Source organism: Schistocerca americana, chromosome 4 (assembly GCF_021461395.2).
Source record: "Schistocerca americana isolate TAMUIC-IGC-003095 chromosome 4, iqSchAmer2.1, whole genome shotgun sequence".
Lineage (NCBI taxonomy): Eukaryota > Metazoa > Arthropoda > Insecta > Orthoptera > Acrididae > Schistocerca > Schistocerca americana.
Genome location: NC_060122.1, coordinates 468,041,181 through 468,061,149, shown reverse-complemented (window position 1 = coordinate 468,061,149; position 19,969 = coordinate 468,041,181). Strand labels below are relative to the sequence as shown.

The 19,969-nt window shown below is 42.0% G+C and overlaps 1 protein-coding gene across 1 annotated transcript in view; it reads right to left on the bottom strand.

Annotated features, from left to right (window-relative positions):
• LOC124613547 (probable RNA-binding protein 46) overlaps positions 1-19,969 on the bottom strand; it is a 178,247-nt gene that overhangs the window by 114,833 nt on the left and 43,445 nt on the right. The gene's annotated exons all lie outside the window — the stretch shown is intronic.

Sequence of the window (19,969 nt, the reverse complement as noted above, 5' to 3'; positions counted from 1 at the left end):
TAACGGGACATCCTTCTCTAGCATTACTTTTCCTCAACAGAAGTTGTCAATACCAGTATAATTTTTCGAATTTTGGATCAAAATTCAAATGGATCTAAGCACTATGGGACTTAACATCTGAGATCATCAGTCCCCTAGACTTAGAACTGCCTAAACCTAACTAACCTAAGGACACAGCACACATCCACGCCCGAGACAGGATTCGAACCCGCGACCGTTGAGGCAGCAGCGGTTTCGGGACTGAAGCGCCTAGAACCGCTCGGCCACGGAGGCCGGCTCAAATTTTGGACGAGTCAATATTACCTCAGCTGCTTATCTGGAAACTTTCATATAATTTTATACACAGTATGTTATATTTCAAGCTAAAATTTATGAAACGGAATTACTTTATTTTCGATGTTACAGTCGATAAGTACTAGTTCTGAATGTACAGCTAAAATTATTTTTTAAAAAAACATTTGAAAGTACGACCTATTGGCATACTTAAAATTTCTATTATTAATTACACAATACTGTACTAGTTACTATGTTTATTTCTGGATGCATTTATAAAATAATAATCGAAAGTAATAATGGAACAGAAACTAATAGAAATTCATTTGCCAAGAAAAGCCTTCGGAATATTGTTATTTCCGCCGACGGAGATGGTAGTAAGCATGCCTGTGAAGTGACCGGACGTATTTTTGTATTTTGTGCAAACAATGTAATTTCGGCATCGTTAGTGTGAAAAATCAAAAAACCGTATGATATACTAAAATGTGACAAAATACATTAACGTAGCAACAAAAATTCTGCAACAATCTTCAAATTAAATCCAACCGTGAGGACCTAAAATGTGGAATTTTCAGCTACAAGAATCAGACCCCTAGACAAGAAAAATTGGAGGCAACTCTACACAAAAAGATAAATAAACAAGAAAGTTTATTGTAATCTTCACCCCTCTCTAATCTTCAGAAAATACTTTTCATATTGAGGATAATAGCTTATTGCACAAGATTTCGGGACTGCAGCCGGATCTCATCGACTTCTTACCACGATATTTCGGCTGACAACCTTACAGCCATCTTCAGGCGAGTGTTTGACACTGGAGATTGCTATTTTTTTTTTTTTTATTTAATGGACTTGTAGTCCGGGGTGATATGTTACAATACAGCATCACCGGTCTGTTGCGGTCTAACTGTGTTGGTGAGGCAGTAATTTCCACAGGGCAGTGACTGCGTCACTGCAATTCACTTTGGAGGTGTGGCGGTGGGACTTGTAGTCCCGTACCACCCTCTGACGGTGATAGTACTACATGAGTCAGGCAGAAAAATTTTGCCTAACTTGGGCAGGTGAAGGTGTGGCGTGCGCCCAGCGTGTTGTTTTTTTGCTGGAGATTGCTAGTGCAAGTCGCTCTATTTATACGTAAAAGTGCCGCAGGCGCGCATGCGCAAGTTACCGTAGCATGCGTGCCACCTGTCGATTCCAAGCCCCTCTACAATATTGCTGCATCTATGGAGCGCGAACGAATGCGTGAAAAAAGTAAAACATGCACGCAGACGTGTCCAAAACAAAAAAATGCAAAATTTCAATATTGAAGTTAAAATTACTTGTCGCTCGAAATGTCAGCCTTCCGGCTGGAATTTATAAAATACCTTGCGAGTGTGGGAAAGCCTACATTGGTCAAACCACACGCACAGTACACGACCGCTGCGTTGAACATGAGCGCCACACTCGCCTTTTACAGCCCAGTAAGTCGGCCATAACCGAACATTGTATTTCCACAGGACATACTATGGATTATTCGGCCACGAAAATCTTGGCCCCATCGAGATCCTTCTGGGATTCAGTTGTGAAGGAATCCGTGGAAATACGTTTAGCGGAAAATCTCATGAATCGGGATGGCGGCCTTTTATTGAATAATGCCTGGGACCCGTTGATTTCTTTAATTTCAACCAAAAGACAACTTTTTATGGCTTCTGACATGTCGAGCGACAAGTAATTTTAATTTTAATATTGAAATTTTGCATTTTATTGTTTTGGACACGTCTGCGTGCATGTTTTACTTTTTTCACGCATTCGTTGGCGCTCCATAGATGCAGTAATATCGTAGAGGGCCTTGGAATCGACAGGTGGCACGCATGCTACGGAAACTTGCGCATGCGCGCCTACGGCACTTTTACGTATAAATACAGCGACTTGCACTAGCAATCTCCAGTGTCAAACACTCGCCTGAAGATGGCTGTAAGGTTGTCAGCCGATATATCGTGGAAAGAAGTCGATGAGATCCAGCTGCAATCCCGAAATCTTGTGGAATATTCGATACGCCGGGAAAATTTCAAGAGTCACAGGATAATAGCTGTTAGTCGGAAGGAGGGGGGAGATTACAAGTGCTTTCATTTGTTTAGTGGTGGCGGAGTCTGAAGAGAGAGCAGCAGACATTGGGAAGCCTCAGGACTGCCCTCTTTTGGGTCATCCTAGAATTCATCAAAGGTCACTTTCTGGCATGTACTGTGGATCATGTTAGATCATGTTGCGCTCTTATACATTACTGGATAGTTGGTCAATTTTTTGCCTCAAATCTCTTCAACCCCACAGTAAGAATGAGAGACGGTTCATGAAGCCAGACTCATTCTCATTCTAATATTTGATTTGTTTATATTCTATCACTTGGTTCAAGAATCATAAAAAAAGAAGGTTGTATACATGGAAGAATTCCGGAGATACTAAAAGGTATCAGATAGATTATATAATGGTAAGACAGAGATTTAGGAACCACGTTTTAAATTGTAAGACATTTCCAGGGGCAGATGTGGACTCTGACGACAATCTATTGGTTATGAACTGCAGATTAAAATTGAAGAAACTGCAAAAAGTTGGTAATTTAAGGAGATGGGACCTGGATTAACTGACTAAACCAGAGGTTGTACAGAGTTTCAGGGAGAGCATAAGGGAACAATTGATAGCAGTGGGGGAAAGAAGTACAACAGAAGAAGAATGGGTAGCTCTGAGGGATGAAGTAGTGAAGGCAGCAGAGGATCAAGTAGGTAAAAAGATGAGGGTTAGTAGAAATCCTTGGGTAACAGAGGAAATATTGAATTTAATTGATGAAAGGAGGAAACATAAAAACGCAGTAAATGAAGCAGGCAAAAAGGAATACAAACGCCTCAAAAATGAGATCGACAGGAAGTGCAAAATGGCTAAGCAGGGATGGCTAGAGGACAAATGTAAGGAAGTAGAGGCTTAACTCACTAGGGGTAAGATAGATACTGCCTACAGGAAAATTAAAGAGACCTTTGGAGAAAAGAGAACCACTTGTATGAATATCAAGAGCTCAGATGGAAACCCAGTCCTAACCAAAGAAGGGAAAGCAGAAAGGTGGAAGGAGTATATAGACGGTCTATACAAGGGCGATGTACTTGAGGACAATATTATAGAAATGTAGATGAAGATGAAATGGGAGATACGGAACTGCGAGAAGAGTTTGACAGAGCACTGAAAGACCTGAGCCGAAACAAGGCCCCGGGAGTAGACAACATTCCATTAGAACTATTGACGGTCTTGGCAGAGCCAGTCCTGTCTAAACTCTACCATCTGGTGAGCAAGATGTATGAGACAGGCGAAGTACCCTCAGACTTCAAGAAGAATATAATAATTCCAATCCCAAAGAAAGCAATTGTTGACAGATGTGAAAATTAACGAACTATCAGTTAAAAAAGTCACAGCTGCAAAATACTAACGCGAATTCTATACAGACGAATGGAAAAACTGGTAGAAGCCGACCTCGGGGAAGATCAGTTTGGATTTCGTAGAAATATTGGGACACGTGAGGCAATACTGACCTTACGACTTACTTAGAAGAAAGATTAAGGAAAGGCAAACCTACGTTTCTAGCATTTGTAGACTTAGAGAAAGCTTTTGACAATGTTGACTGGAATACTCTCTTTCAAATTCTGAAGGTGGCAGGGGTAAAATAAAGGGAGCGAAAGGCTATTTACAATTTGTATAGAAACCAGGTGGCAGTTATAAGAGTCGAGGGGCATGAAAGGGAAGCAGTGGTTGGGCAGGGAGTGAGAAAGGGTTGTAGCCTCTCCCCAATGTTATTCAGTCTGTATATTGAGCAAGCAGTAAAGGAAACAAAAGAAAAATTCGGAGTAGGTATTAAAATCCATGGAGAAGAAATAAAAACTTTGAGGTTCGCCGATGACATTGTAATTCTGTCAGAGACAGCAATGGACTTGGAAGAGCAGTTGAACGGAATGTACAGTGTCTTGAAAGGAGGATATAAGATGAACATCAACAAAAGCAAAACGAGGATAATGGAATGTAATCGAATTAAATCGGGTGATGCTGAGGGAATTAGATTAGGAAATGAGACACTTAAAGTAGTAAAGGAGTTTTGCTATTTGCGGAGCAAAATAACTGATGATGGTCGAAGTAGAGAAGATATAAAATGTAGACTGGCAATGGCAAGGAAAGCGTTTCTGAATAAGAGAAATTTGTTAACATCCAGTATAGATTTAAGTGTAAGGAAATCGTTTCTGAAAGTATTTGTATGGAGTGTAGCCATGTATGGAAGTGAAACATGGATGATAAATAGCTTGGACAGGAAGAGAATAGAAGCTTTCGAAATGTGGTGCTACAGAAGAATGCTCAAGATTAGATGGGTAGATCACATAACTAATGAGGAGGTATTGAATAGAATTGGGGAGGAGTTTGTGGCACAACTTGACGAGAAGAAGGGACCGGTTGGTAGGACATGTTCTGAGGTATCAAGGGATCACAAATTTAGTATTGGAGGGCAGCGTGGAGGGTAAAAATCGTAGAGGGAGACCAAGAGATAAATACACTAAGCAGATTCAGAAGGATGTAGGTTGCAGTAGGTACTGGGAGATGAAGAAACTTGTACAGGATAGGGTAGCATAGAGAGCTGCATCAAACCAGTCTCAGGACTGAAGATCACAACAATATTCTGTGTACTACAGATGTAATCACTACTAAACACTTTTATACAAAACTGGATAATTGGTCAATTTTCTTCCTTAAATCCATTCTCAGTGCCACAGTTAAGAATGAGAGATGGTTCAGCCTGAATAATTATCACATGACGATATTTCGGTCAATCGGGGTACAGAGCAGAAAGAAGTCACCGCGACTGGCCATTTCCTGCTAAGGCTCGGAGGATATCTGTAAAGTGCTGCTGCTTGTGGACACTTCGGAATGTTTATTTCACAAAGGGTACCAGGAAACGCCGGTTATTCTGTGGGAAACACCCGCGCCTTGTCAGACCACCCCAGTCGGGATTCACTGAAGCCTCCCATTTGTCTACAGACGGTAGAATAGCTGCTGTTCCACGGCCACTGGCAAACTTGCCAATCACTCGCAACAGTGGCCGACAGTCGCTGCCACGGAAATGATGCGTTACAGTTTTGCTTCCCATGATACGTCACCTCAGCTGGCATTCGGCATCCATACAGTTAACGTGTTCAAAGATTTTCGTTTTGTGACTCTTCTGAGCTCATGGACTTTCTGTAATTGGTCGACTTTGTCGTTAATCTGAACATGTTTAATGAAGCTTGCCATGTATACGGAAAATAAAAGTTGTGTAATCAAAGACTTCCCGATGAGTACTGAACACAACTGGTTGCTTACCTCTACAAGGCTTTTTTTTTCCTCTATTTCCCACACACAAACGAAATGTCGCTTAATGTACTAGTATCTCAAAAATAATTTTATTTTCCCGCTATACGAGCTTGGTTGTTCCGGTTGAGTTATAAATCAAACAAGGTATTTGTGGATGGATAGGGAGCTCGAACTGGGAACACATTCCTGAACTTATGTCGGCCTGGAAAGGGGAAAACGAGGGGAGGGAGGTGGACTTCTAGCCGCCTGAACTTAATTAATGTCAAAGTTAAGAGATATGCTCTGTAATACATTACCGCTCGGCCACAAAGGCCGGCCCAGAAAATGATACACCAAAGGCAAACTTCTTTAAACACACCATGCTCGTATAAGACATACAAAAATTGTACGTACCGGTAGAAACCATATCTTGCAATAACTTGCTCTTGTATGAGAGTCAAGTTCATAGAAAACTGTTTTGGTTTTAACAGCACAAATTGCTCGTCTTTAATGCCGGTGTTGGCTCTATTTTCTGCCTTCATTTCCACAGTTTTCTTTGTCAAGTGAATTTAAATACTACAGCGTCCTTTCCACACACAATTGTAACTGTTATCTTTTATTACTCTGTTTATCGATCAACTAGCTGAGTAACACGCGGTGCCAGGGTATGTATTTATTCCAATTTTAACCCATCTTCTCCTCTCCCTCCCTCCGTCCATACCCTCTTCCCATTCTCTGTTTATTTCCTTCTTCTCATCTTTCTACCAATCTCCTCCTCCCGCCTCTGTCTTTCCTTACTCTGCTCATCTCCTCCCCCTCCCTCTGTCTCTCTCCTTCTCTTCCCTTTCCTTGTCCATTTTCCGCTACAAATCACTGTGTCCACCTCCTCCTCCCTCATGTTTCCATATTCTCCTTCATCCTAAGTGTCTGCCACGTCCTCCTCACCCTCTCTGCCTCCCCATCTCTCCCTCCCCCATTCTCTCTCCATAATACCATCACCACCCGAATAAGAGGTTGTACGTTCCTAACCCCAAGATGTTTCTTTTCATATAGTAATATGTGTACCATGTTTGGTTGAAATCAACCCAAATCAAGGGGTTTACGAGCAGCTTTTTACCTACAGCTTTGCTGAAGTCCGTACATGTCGTACGTATTTCACATATACATGTAGCGAATTTCGTCAACAGTTCCTATTTCATGAAGTCTATCTCTATGACGTCATGTATCCCGAACAATGTGTCGTTCAAAGATTTAATTTTGCAGGTACATTCATTGGTACATTTTTATACTATCTGCGAAATGTGTTGCGTACAGAGTTGGTAATAAAGACGTGATAAATTAAAACGTCATGCATGACGCGGCATTTGTACACGCATCTCATGATTATGACGTAGCCTCTTCTGAAGTACGTGTCGTATACTGACATAATTTTACCCGTACATTCAGTTATACGTGAATGCTATCTGCAAAATCTGTCGTGAATAAAGTTGGTAGCAAAGAAGTAATAAATTAAAACATCATGCCTGATGCGGCAGTTTTATTGCATGAACTGCGAAAATACAGTAAGCAGTAAACTTTTTTTTCCTTTCATTTTGTGGGAGTTGTCGGCGAGAAGAAGTTTCGTAAGCGTTGGAAGTTACGTATACAGTTTGTTACAAGCCACTAAGTGCTCTCATTCTCAAATACTGTATGAAAAAGTTTGCGAATTCGCGCATCCTGAGTTACACTGATTTTTCAACGTCACCCCTGTCTCTGATAGGTAGGGATTCTCTCCGGAGAGTAAGTAATGTGTACTAATTTGCTTGAAATCGGTCCAGTAATTTCGGAGGAGGTGTGGAACATACGTACAAACATAGATACGTACATCCATTTTGATAGTAGTTGCGCGCCACCTCTTCTGTCAACTTCTGCTGCGGACTGCGCGAGGTCATGGCTTTGGTTGGGTATTAATCATGTTGGCCAGTATAGATATACAAATATTTTATTTTCTTATCGACAAGTAACGTGTAACTGTGGCCTGTTTGACTACGATTTCATTACCCTTTGTATACTCTTCCTTTAAATTTTGTCACGGTTTTTAACTACACATTTAATGTTTTACTATTTGCTATACATTTGCCTGGTTCGTGTATTCCTATTGGTGTAGAACAGGCTGCTTTATTGTGCTGTTACAACTGAATAATTTTTCACTGAACTTCAGTACTATTATTATTGTATGATATAGTTTCTAGTGGTATATCTAATTTTTGTTTGACATGCGTCTCATACGAAAATGGTAAACTTAAAAAATTTTCCTTTGGTGCAACTTTTTGAAGTTGCATGTAATTAAAGTTCAGATAATATTTATATACAATGTTCATTACGTAATTATAAGCTGACATGTTTACCATCAGTGTTAGGTCATTAGTTTCTTTCAGATATTTTGAAATTAACGATTACTTTAAAAATATTCTACGGCGACTTTTTTTATTTTTATTTTTCTCCCACAAGCATAGAACCAGTCTCACTTTCGTTGCCGTAAATACTAAATTTCTTATTTCATTGGATCAATACAGGTGCAAGATAGTGTATCTAGTTTCTGCTCAACCTGCGTCTAATACGAGTATGGTACGTTTAAAAAATTTGCTCTGTGTTGTAACACTGTAAAGTTACCTGTGATTCACGTTCATGTAATATTTATATTTGAGTCCGCAGCTAGTGGTCGTGCGGTAGCGTTCTCCATGCCTGGGTTCCCGGGTTCGGTTCCCGTCGGGGATTTTCTCTGCCTCGTGATGGCTGGGTGTTGTGTGATGTCCTTAGGTTCGTTAGGTTTAAGTAGTTCCAAGTTCTAGGGGACTGATGACCATAGATGTTAAGTCCCATAGTGCTCAGAACCATTTGAACCATTAATATTTGATGTTCATTCCGTACGTCAGATACTGACATTTTTGCCATGAATAATAGGTTATTACACCTTTGTATTTGTTTCCTTGAAACATTTTAGGCTTTAAGATTACATTTTGGCTTTTCTACGAAGATTTTCTGTTCTTTTGTGCTTCTCGCAGACTTGATGGGTTGATTGACAACCAAAACTAATCTAAGCATCATCTTTTAATTCTTATACATATGCGCGATCTATTACGCATTTAAAAGATTTTTTAAAAATTTAACACGCGCTTTCTCCATCGCTGAAAATGTGTGGCATTGCGCATGCTTCGTTGTCTTTCATACTATGAACCCACTTGCTTTTTCAAATGTTAAATCCTCGCTTCTGTTCTCTGAATGATTCTTCTGAAACATAAATGTGGACTGCAAAACGAATATATTAAGTTCGCTTTTTCACACTGCTCAGGACTTGGTGCTGTGTACAGTAAGATTTGTCCACGTCCGGCGTATGTGAAGAAGTCTCAGTGCTCTCTTACGGCCACCTGCCTGCTGCGAACATTTATAACTCTGTTATAGTTTTATTTTAAGCAACAGTAGTCTCCCGACGCATCTGTTAACCCACGATATACGCACTAATATTCCCTCCATATGCGCAAGGACAGAAAGAGTCTGATACTGCGCACCAGCAGTCAAATGCGCCTGTCATGTGATGCGCAGGATTCTGCTGTGTGTGTGTGTGTGTGTGTGTGTGTGTGTGTGTGTGTGTTCTTTTTACCTGCTACAGACTGGAGAGGGGGGATGCCTCTGCCTCCTCGCCCACTTGCACTCAGCAGGACTTCCCGATTGCGTACATCTCATTTCTTCGCTGAGACCCATTTTGGTAAACATAATTCACGCGGTGCTTTATTTTCAATGTTACTACGGCTTCGAGCTGTCATTCGACTATCCCAATGCCAGATTCACATTTTCTGGACATTGTGAAGAGAACGTTGGAGGAAGGCGGTAGTAGCAATACAAATGACATCGAAGGTTAAAATGGCCCTTCTTAAAATAATGAACTCGCTACTTAAGAATAAAGCTTATATGTTCATCCTACAGCAATCTATTACTGTTTCGTTTCATTTGTAATTCAATAAACCAGTTTGAATTTTTGTTTCATTTTACTTCACTGTTACGCAGAGTTACAAAAACTTGTTTTTCCTTTTGTGATTCGAGACTTTTTTTTTCAAACCGATGTTTTGTATTCTAATATATGTAATTATGAAATCTATGAATAAATATTTGTGACGAAAGTAAAATGAATTATTTTTCATGTCTAAAACAAAGCGGTATTCTTTTGGACTCTACACGTGTCCGTTTTATTTTCTTTTTCATAACACTTGTTTTAATTGAGGTTTCCGGTCCAAGGGTTCTTACGCTGAATGAAAAAAAAGGCTGTAATAATGAAAATATATTAAATACAGAGTCAAATAACTTACAATATGGGTAATTAAAAAAGTCACAAGGCAACAAAAGTACAGATTAATATATTATCAACACTAATTCAAGTAACTGTTGCATTTGACTATACCGTTTGTAATTACATTTTAACGAATGGAAAAAATTACAACGGCTTTTACACTTAATTATAGGAAACAAAGCTTCGATACACGAAAAAGGGCATTTTCTAAATTATCGTACTGACTAATTACAATCACGTAACAACCTCGATTCCTTTTCTTTCTTTGGTCTTTCGTATTTTATCAGACCTCCTTTAGCTCCCCATGGTCTCTTTCCCTTTTAGTTAACCATTCTGTCTCTGGTGCTTTATTTCTTTTAGCTTAAAAGGCTTCTAAATTTTGTACTGTGTTCTTAAAAAGATTTTTCTATTCTTTGCGATTCTTTGATTCTTTCTGGTTCGTTTCTTATATATGTAAATTATGTTATTGTCGACTTTTTCGAGTGTCCTGAATGCTACTCATCTTCCAACCCTCTGTATTTGAGACGTCATTTTTCTAATATATCGTCTTTCAAGTATCTATTTGTTATTTATAGGTTTCTATGAAGGTTTTTAAAAGATATTTATAGTAGTGTTCATTAACCTTATTTTTATGCTACTGACGTAATAATACGTACCAACTACGGATTTTTATGCTGTGCGCCGATCATATGTCATAATTAAGTGAACGAATGACGAATTTGTACATTGGTTGAGCAGACGGGAAGTATGAAGATTAGGGTTTACCCTCCCGTCGACGACGATCGCATCAGTGATTGAGCACGACCACGGATTGGGTAAAAGGTTAGGAAGGAAGTCAAGCGTGCTCTTTAAAAAAGGAATCATTCAGACATTTGCCTGAAGCGATTCCGGGATGCGACTGGAAACCTAAACCTGAATTTGAACCGTCCCCTCGTCCCTCTGTCTCAGACACCTTACCGGCAGTCGACGGCTTTCAGATATGCAGTGAGCCTCCTTTCAAACTCTTTTAAGTTTTGGATGTTTATGGGATGCTGCGTTTTTAACAATCAATATAGATAACCGTATCTTGTTTTGGACATGCTGTATAGGTGTACATCACTGATGGCAGTTTTAGTGCTTCGTAAAGCAGGAGACTCTTTTTTCTGTTTAGCTATGACCTTCCGATTATCAAAGAATACGTATAAGCCATGTAGCACTGCTTTATTAGCTGTTTATGTCATGTGTCACTTAAAGGTGCCGGGCGGAGTGGCCGTGCGGTTCTAGGCGCTGCAGTCTGGAACCGAGCGACCGCTACGGTCGCAGGTTCGAATCCTGCCTCGGGCATGGATAAGTGTGATGTCCTTAGGTTAGTTAGGTTTAATTAGTTCTAAGTTCTAGGTGACTGATGACCTCAGAAGTTAAGTCGCATAGTGCTCAGAGCCATTTTGAACTTAAAGGTAAAGCGTTTTTCCAAGTAAACTTATAAATAAGGGAATATCTCCAACTTGGCCTCAAATGTAAAGAAGAAAAACGTACAAATGCAAGCTATCAGCCCAAGAAGTCGATCCCCGCGAAAATTTAGGGCTCAATTCTTACAGTACGCAATTATGACCTGATTGTACAGCTTTTAAATGTTCGCGCGCATCCGTTGTTTGTCACTCGCACTACAGCAGCCTTCATCATTATCATAAAAATTTCCTCGTTGTTACATCCCTGTCCCATTGTACCTGTGACTGTGGTGAAATGGCAAGCATTATTATCGTCATCCTCAAATAAAGAAGCATCGAACGTCAGTCCACTATTTTGCACTATATCTAGCACGACCACATCTGTGAAGTTGTCTCGTTTTCGTTTGCCTTTTATGGAAGTTAGTCAAATAGCTGCGCCGGCCGAAGTGGCCGCGCGGTTCTGGCGCTGCAGTCTGGAACCGCGAGACCGCTACGGTCGCAGGTTCGAATCCTGCCTCGGGCATGGATGTGTGTGATGTCCTTAGGTTAGTTAGGTTTAACTAGTTCTAAGTTCTAGGGGACTAATGACCTCAGCAGTTGAGTCCCATAGTGCTCAGAGCCATTTGAACCATCAAATAGCTGCGTATAACGATGCTTACTAGTGACAACTTTCAGGCACTCTTGTTCGTTGACGATTAATACGCTGGCTGCTGTGTGCCCACAGCAGAAACGCACGCCTCGTTCCGTGTGGCCACCGACGGTGTAGTGTTTACTCAATTTCTTGCTTGAATGTACCACAATAAGTATGACCATTAGCGAGATGATGTCTGCTTCCCCGTGAAGCAGACATATAAAAAGCTATGAGCACAGGAAAAATCTTTTTTTTTCCTGAGTAGTTTCTGTACAATCGTGTGAGCCTACATACAGCTAGCGGCTCGCGCGTGACGTGGCACTGTGACTGGAGCACCTTTGACTAGCACGCTAATCAGCCTTCTCTTTGTGCACTCGTAGGCGCGTATAGTTGCGCTGGACAACACGTCGAGTCGGCACGTAGACTACCAGCTTCCTTATGTTATAGGTATTTTTCTTGTCTATAAAAATCAGGTGGGTAAATAAAGAAATATTGAAAATAATAAAGGACATGCAGGTGGAGCAAGTCGCTTACCGTATTTACCGTAACAATTTCATAGTTCCAAATGCGTTGTTTTTACGTGACACTTTGGCGCCGTCTACAGTGCGAAGTGTAACGTAACTAATTGGAATAGCGGTCCGGCAGTGTGAATAAGTTGGGATTGAAAGCGCAAAAAATTTTTGTTGGCTGTCACTTTTTATCCCGTTAACGAAAAATCGCAAATAAACAACTGTGGTACTGTGGCGAAAAAACGCTATACCATTGCTCTTCACTGTTTAATCCAGCTTCAGTTCCTAGTATCAAACTGTTAATGATGTCTGTAAAACCTATATACCAAGTTTCACGGTACTTCTGAAGGTGATGTACCTGTAGCAGTGAAGTAATAGCAGCGAAAATACGCTAAGCGCTATGCTAGCAAAAATGCACCCTACGGAAATCACGTGACTTAACTTGCAATAGTTTTTGCGGACAGAATTCTCGTTCTGCGAATCCGTATGCTCACTCCATACATAAGAGTATTTATACTCTATGACACTACACTACACTTCGCGCTCGGGCGCTTTTTTTTCTCCTTAAAATGTAGGGTCATGTTGGCGATGTTCCCTTATAATGCGTGATTTATTAACTTCTACCGACTTATTTATTGACAGTACAGTATCTGTGACCTTCAAGACACTTGGCAGGCTCAGTTTTTATTGAATAACAGTAGAAGTGTGTGTAAATTCCGCCTAGTTCCAGTATAAAATATTGATTGACTTTTGTAGACATTTATTTTGACTGGCTGTTTTGTGAACTATTTTTCAAACAAATTTTATTTTGAAACTTCCTGGCAGATTAAAACTGTGTGCCCGACCGAGACTCGAACTCGGGATCTTTGCCTTTCGCGGGCTCTCCTGCGAGAGCTTCTGTAAAGTTTGGAAGGTAGGAGACGAGGTACTGGCAGAAGTAAAGCTGTGAGTACCGGGCGTGAGTCGTGCTTCGGTAGCTCAGATGGTAGAGCACTTGCCCGCGAAAGGCAAAGGTCCCGAGTTCTCGGCTGGCTGCCTGCCTGTGAACACGTGTGCCGCTCTCTATTGTGCGTGCGAGGTAGCAGAGGATTTCCCGGCCGCCCCGCCGTCGCCGGCCGGCCACGAGACCGACCCCGCACCGCGCCCGCCGCCTGAGGTGGACGCCGAGCTGCAGCTACTTCGCCTTGGCGAGTATAAAACTTTGTACCTTTAAGGGGCTCCGGAAAGGCTCATAATCATGAAAAGTTCAATTTTTACTTTTTTGCGTTTTATGAATCTGCAGACTATTACCTTTTAATAGATATATAATTTATTCAATTCCGAAGACTACAACTATTTTTAAATTTTTTTTGAAATGTGTTCTACATGGGCGTGACCCACTGTGGCGCTGTTAAACTGCTGTCAAATGGTGTTATTATTAACGTCCGTGTTCATCAGGTACATTTTAGTGATGTGAGATAAAGTATGTGTTGTGGCTAACCTGTGATGGTTCAATATATATCGCTGGTGTGATTGTCGATTGTTTCATGTTTATTTACTCTGTCGTTATCTCGAAAATATTCGTAATTAATTCTGTTTCTTGAGTCTCTGTTTTGTTGAAGTATAATAATGAGTAAAAGTAAAGTTATCAGAAATCCTCTGAAGGCTTTTAAGAAAAGGAGAAATGTTGGAAAGCCAAAGGTATGTGTTATTACTGTAAACAATGAAGACGATAACCAAGTGAGTGAACCTAACCTCTCAAGTACACCTGCCCATAGCAAACAAAGTGGGAAAGAAAATACTTCACAGAAGAAGCTTGGTTCAATGAGTGAAAACTATGAATGTTTTATGGGCGAATCGGATGTGAATGAAATATTTGATATGTCGGTTCTCAAAGGAATTTTTTCAAACTGTGTAAGATGTATTCATTGTAGTGAAGTTGGTCTGGAACTCTCCATAATAAAGCACGTAGGACTTGCTAGTGAAATACAACTGAAATGTGATAAGTGTTCATACATGACCACCTTTTGGAACAGTATTGCAGTAACTGCAACTGAAGAAAATGGTAGCAAAATCTACGAACACAACATTAGATTTGTTTATTCCTTGCGTTCAGTTGGTGAGGGTGCTACTGCAGGTGCAATTTTCTGTGGCATCATGAATCTTCCAAATCCCCCAACCAAGTTTACGACCTATAATAAATTAATAGGGTCTAAAGTAGAAGATGTCTGTATAGAATCTATGAAGAACGCTGTGGAAGAGGCAGTAATGGAAAATAATGGTAACAGAGATTTGACTGCAGCGTTCGATGGTACGTGGCATAAACGGGGACACACATCTCTTTATGGTGTAGCATCTGCCACCAGTATGTATACAGGGAAAGTTTTAGATGTAGCAGTAATATCAAAGTATTGCAGATGTCCACAAAAATATAAAGGTACACATGAAAATAATTGCAAAGCTAACTATAGTGGCAGTAGTGGAGGAATGGAAGTGGCTGGTGTTGCCAGTATATTCCAGCGTTCTGAGGCGTGTGATAAAGTGCGATATGTTAATTACCTTGGTGACGGTGATTCTAAAAGTTTCAAACATGTTCAAGGACTGAAGCCCTATGGTGATGATGTTGTAGTGCAGAAATTTGAGTGTATTGGACACGTACAGAAGCGAATGGGAACGAGACTTCGGCGACTGAAAGCTTCGTGCAAAAAACAAAAACTCAGTGATGGTAAAGAGTTGGATGGGAAGGGAAGGTTAACTGACAGTGTAATTGACAAAATACAGAACTATTATGGAATGGCTATTAGGCAAAATACACAAAGTGTCGACGAAATGAAGAAGGCTGTTTGGGCTCTTTTTTTTTTCATAGTTCTTCAACTGATGAAAATCCCCAACATAGCTTGTGTCCCAAAGAAGAAGACAGTTGGTGTAAATATAACAAAGGATTGCTAACTGGTGAAATGTACACTCATAAGCATAGTCTGCCTCATGCAATAATGGCGGTGATAAAACCTATTTTCAGAGACTTAGCAGCACCTGAACTGTTGAAAAAGTGTATTCACGGAAAAACTCAAAACCCCAATGAAAGTGTAAATAGTGTTATATGGTCGAGAATCCCCAAGACTGTATTTGTTGGAATAGAAACACTTCACTTTGGTGTGTATGATGCTGTTGCGACTTTCAATGATGGCAACATTGTAAGGTGCAAGGTATTTAGAAATATGGGAGTGAAGATAGGTTCTAACATGGTACGAGCGATGCTTGCTTTAGACAAGGAACGCCTTCGGGCTGCAGACAGGGTTGTAAAGAGTCTAGAAATACAAGAAAGAGTAAACAGGAGGAGGAACAAGAGGAAGCTGGAGGAGGAGTTTGCAGAGGATGAAGATAATCCATCCTATGTACCTGGAATGCACTAAAAAGTTAATCCAATCTTTGTCGCTCGATTCCCAAAACTTTCTCATACTAATTACATGTTTTCTAAGGATCTTCCAAACATATTTGTTTCAAACTTTCAGTAAATGTTACACAGTACCTTCTGCATAATTTAACACAGCCTTTTTCCAAAAAACTGTATATTTTTGAATATATAAATAAAAAATTGCAAAAAAATGTTGTGAATTTTCATTACAATTGAAAAAAAATCATCTTTAATAACTGAACTAAAATTTTGTAAAATCCCTGTGTTAAGTTGTAGCCCATATTCCAATAAACAATCTGTAAAAAGTTCAACTTCCTACCTCAAATACTTTGTGAGGAAATATGTAATTTATAAGCGTTATTTTAACATTGCAAGTATAGGGCGTTCCGGAGCCCCTTAACGTTTAAAAATCGGAAAATCATGGCGACGCTCAATCGTGAAGACACGATCCAGTGCACGTTTGATAGGAATTTGGAGAAGCCGACTGCTTTCGACATCCACAATTGGATAATTGATGACGTAAAAGTGCCGATAGAGGACATTCTTGGAATTCAGTTGGACTTTATTCTGTACGCTCTGTTTATAAAAATAGGAAATTCCGCAGAAATTGACAGACTGGTGAATACAAATGGGGGAACTTGGAAATTTAAACACAGAGATGGGTCACTAAGCAATGTTCAGATGCAGCCTTCTGGCTACGGGATCCGTAACGTCAAAATCTACAATTTACCGTTTGAAGTACCGGACGAGGAAATCATTAAAGAGCTGTACGCTTTATGGGAATGTTTTTGGACTAACAAGAGAAAAATGGGGGAGCGCTTACCGAATACAGGTGGACTCGGGCGTCCGAACGGTAAAAATGGACCTCAGAAAACATATCCCGTCTTTCATTAACGTTTGCGGGCACAGGGGTTTCGTTTCGTATACCGGACAGCCGCAGACCTGCTCCATCTGTCACGCTACAGGACACATGAGAAATGAATGCCCGCGAAAAAAACCACTACAGCTGCCCCGAGAAGATACGTACGCTGGGAGAGCACAGAATTTCGCTGCCGAATTTCCCCCGATTAGGGACGCGGACGCGCCACAGCAGAGACAGCCGCAGGAGAACGCGGGCAGCGGCAGCCCAGCCGGGGCGGAGACAACGGCGGCGGCCGCGCAGCCCTCCCCCACGGGCGAGGGTGAACCTGTCCCTGTCCCCGCTACGGGCCAGCCGGCAGCAAACGCAGAGAAAAGGCAGATTAGCGACGCCAGCTCGGACGAGGCGGAGCAGCAAGGTCAGCCGATGACCGAGCGCGCGCCACAACAGGTGCAGGAGGAACTACGAGAGGAGCAGGCCACCGAAATTATGCAAATCGACGCGACGACGCCCGCGGGCGGGAGCGCCGTCCCGACCGTGGAGCAGACGCGCGAGCAGTGGATAAAGGAGAGGACTAACCACCTGAGAAAAGTTTTAAAGCTCAACCAAAACGACGATGTCACCGCAAAGTCCTCCACCAGGGGAAGCAGTGACAAACCGAAAAAACAACAAAATACAGACGACGAACAGACACAAACGACGAAAATGGTAAACAAACCCGCAAAGAAAAACAAGAAAAGACGCAGCTCCAACTAGTCACAGGACCGAAGAGAAAACAGCTAGAGAGATGTCCGCATGGACACAAGACTACAGCACCGACTGATAAACTAAATGAGCAGACAGGCAAATACAGTCTATAAAGTTGTCACAGTTAACATAAATAAAATGAGCACATCTTTAAAAATTCGAGCCCTCGCGGACTTCCTACGCCATAGAAGAACAGACGTTGCACTATTGCAAGAAGTGGTTACGACTAAAATAAACCAGATAGCAGGATATGCGGCAGTCACAAATATAGACCCAGAATCCCAATGCGGTACGGCAACAATGGTACGGAACGGGATCGACTTTGGCGGGACTAAAATGTTGTCAAGCGGCCGAGGGACAGCGCTGAACATAGAAGAGACGCTCTTTGTCAACATATATGCACCTTCTGGCACAGACAACAAGCGAGCAAGAAGCACCTTCTATAATGAAGAAGTAGCCGAACTGCTGATGCAGAACAATAACAACATCATCATTGGAGGAGATTTTAACTGTGTCGCCGCAGCTGAAGACCAAATACCTGTAGCAAACATGTGCCCAGAACTGCAACAACTGATCCGACGACTGAAAATAGAAGATTCGTGGCGCCTTCTCCATCCAACACACACTGAATTTACATACCACCACAAAAATGGTACAAGCAGACTGGACCGTATATATATCAGCAGAGCAGCAACTAAAAATGTTGCGCACGTTGAAGTCTATCCTGTCATCTTTTCGGACCACTGCAGCTACGAATGCAGCCTGCATCTCCAAAAAGGAAAGAACGTCAGCACAAAAAGCACGTGGAAGCTAAATACGGAACACCTGCAGGACGCGGAACTGCGCAAGCAAATAGTGGAAACGTGGCAAGAATGCCTGGCACAGCGCGCACGCTACAGCAGCACGACCGAGTGGTGGCTGGCACGAGCGAAGCCGACAATGCGCAGCCTGTTGATAAGATACAGCGCGGAAAAGTCATTCCGGAGGCGAACCACGGCCGAGTTCTACCAGCAGTGCCTGAAAGACGCACTCGACGCACCAGCAGACGACCAGCAATACCTGCCGCGAGTGAGGAGAATCAAGGCAAAACTCATACAAATAAAGAAACAGCAAATAAGAGGCGTCCTCACCAGAAGTAAAACATATGGCGAGGTGGATGAAGAGCCACTCACCATGCACCACCTAAATAGGGAAAGGGAGAGAGGCGCAGGAAAGTGCGTAAGTGAGCTTCAGGACAAGCAGGGAAAGACGGTCACGACGAAAACGGAGTTAACAAAACACATCGAGGACTATTTCCGAGACATGTTCCGTCGAGAAGCGGCAGACGACCCGGCAACTGCTGAAATCCTCCAGCAGACGAGGAGCGTGCTCACAGACGCAGACAGGGCGTTGCTGACAGAAAATGTCGACGAGGATGACATCAAAGAAACGATGAGGACCAGCGCAAGAGGAAGAGCACCCGGCGCCGACGGCATCCCGCTCGAGTTCTACCTCGCATATTGGGACGTGCTAGGAGGGTAATTCACGGAAATGGTGAACGAGATACTCGATGGGGCGGAAATTCCACCTGGGCTGACCGAAGGGACCATAACACTCATCCCTGAGAAGAGAGCCGCCCGCCGCATTGAAGAGTTTCGTCCGATTACGCTCCTCAACGCCGACTATAAAATAATAGCGAAATGTATCGCAAACAACCTGAAATCGGCGATGAGGAAAGTCATCAGTCCGTGGCAAACATGTGCGGTACCAGGGAAAAATATATTTGACGCCACACGCACCTACAGGGGCATAATAGCACAGGCAGCCACCACCAGAAGCGCAGGTGCCATAATTTCGGTGGACTTCAACAAAGCCTTCGACAGGATCGACCACAAATATCTCGTAGAGACACTAAACAGACTCGGGTTTGGGCAAAAATTCATCGCAATCATCCAGAAGATACTAAGTACTGCGAGATCGACAGTAATAATCAATAGCTGGGAAACAAAACTGATAAAACTGGACGATCCGTGAGGCAAGGCTGTCCACTGTCAATGGCTCTATTCGCTACAGAACTGGACCCGCTGCTGCGGAAACTCACAAACGACATCAGAGGCTTCTCCGTAGGAGGCAAAGCAGTAGCATGTATAGCCTACGCTGACGACCTAGGCATCTTTATTGAAGACCAGGAAGATATTGCGAGAGTAGAAACCATCATGAATACATTCCAAAAAGCGTCAGGCGCCCAAACCAACCCCAGAAAAACAGTGCTACTGCCCATAGGGAATCAACGACTCAAACCAGACAGCCAGTGGTATAAAATAGCAGAAAGCCATAAAGTTCTTGGAATATATATACAGTCTTGTCCACTTAGAATGGCCGCATACAACTGGAGGGACGTGCTACACATTATAAGAGGTCTCTCCAGACAACACGCGAACCGGAAGCTAACAATCCACCAGAAAACAGAACTGATAAACACGACGATCCTGTCGAAA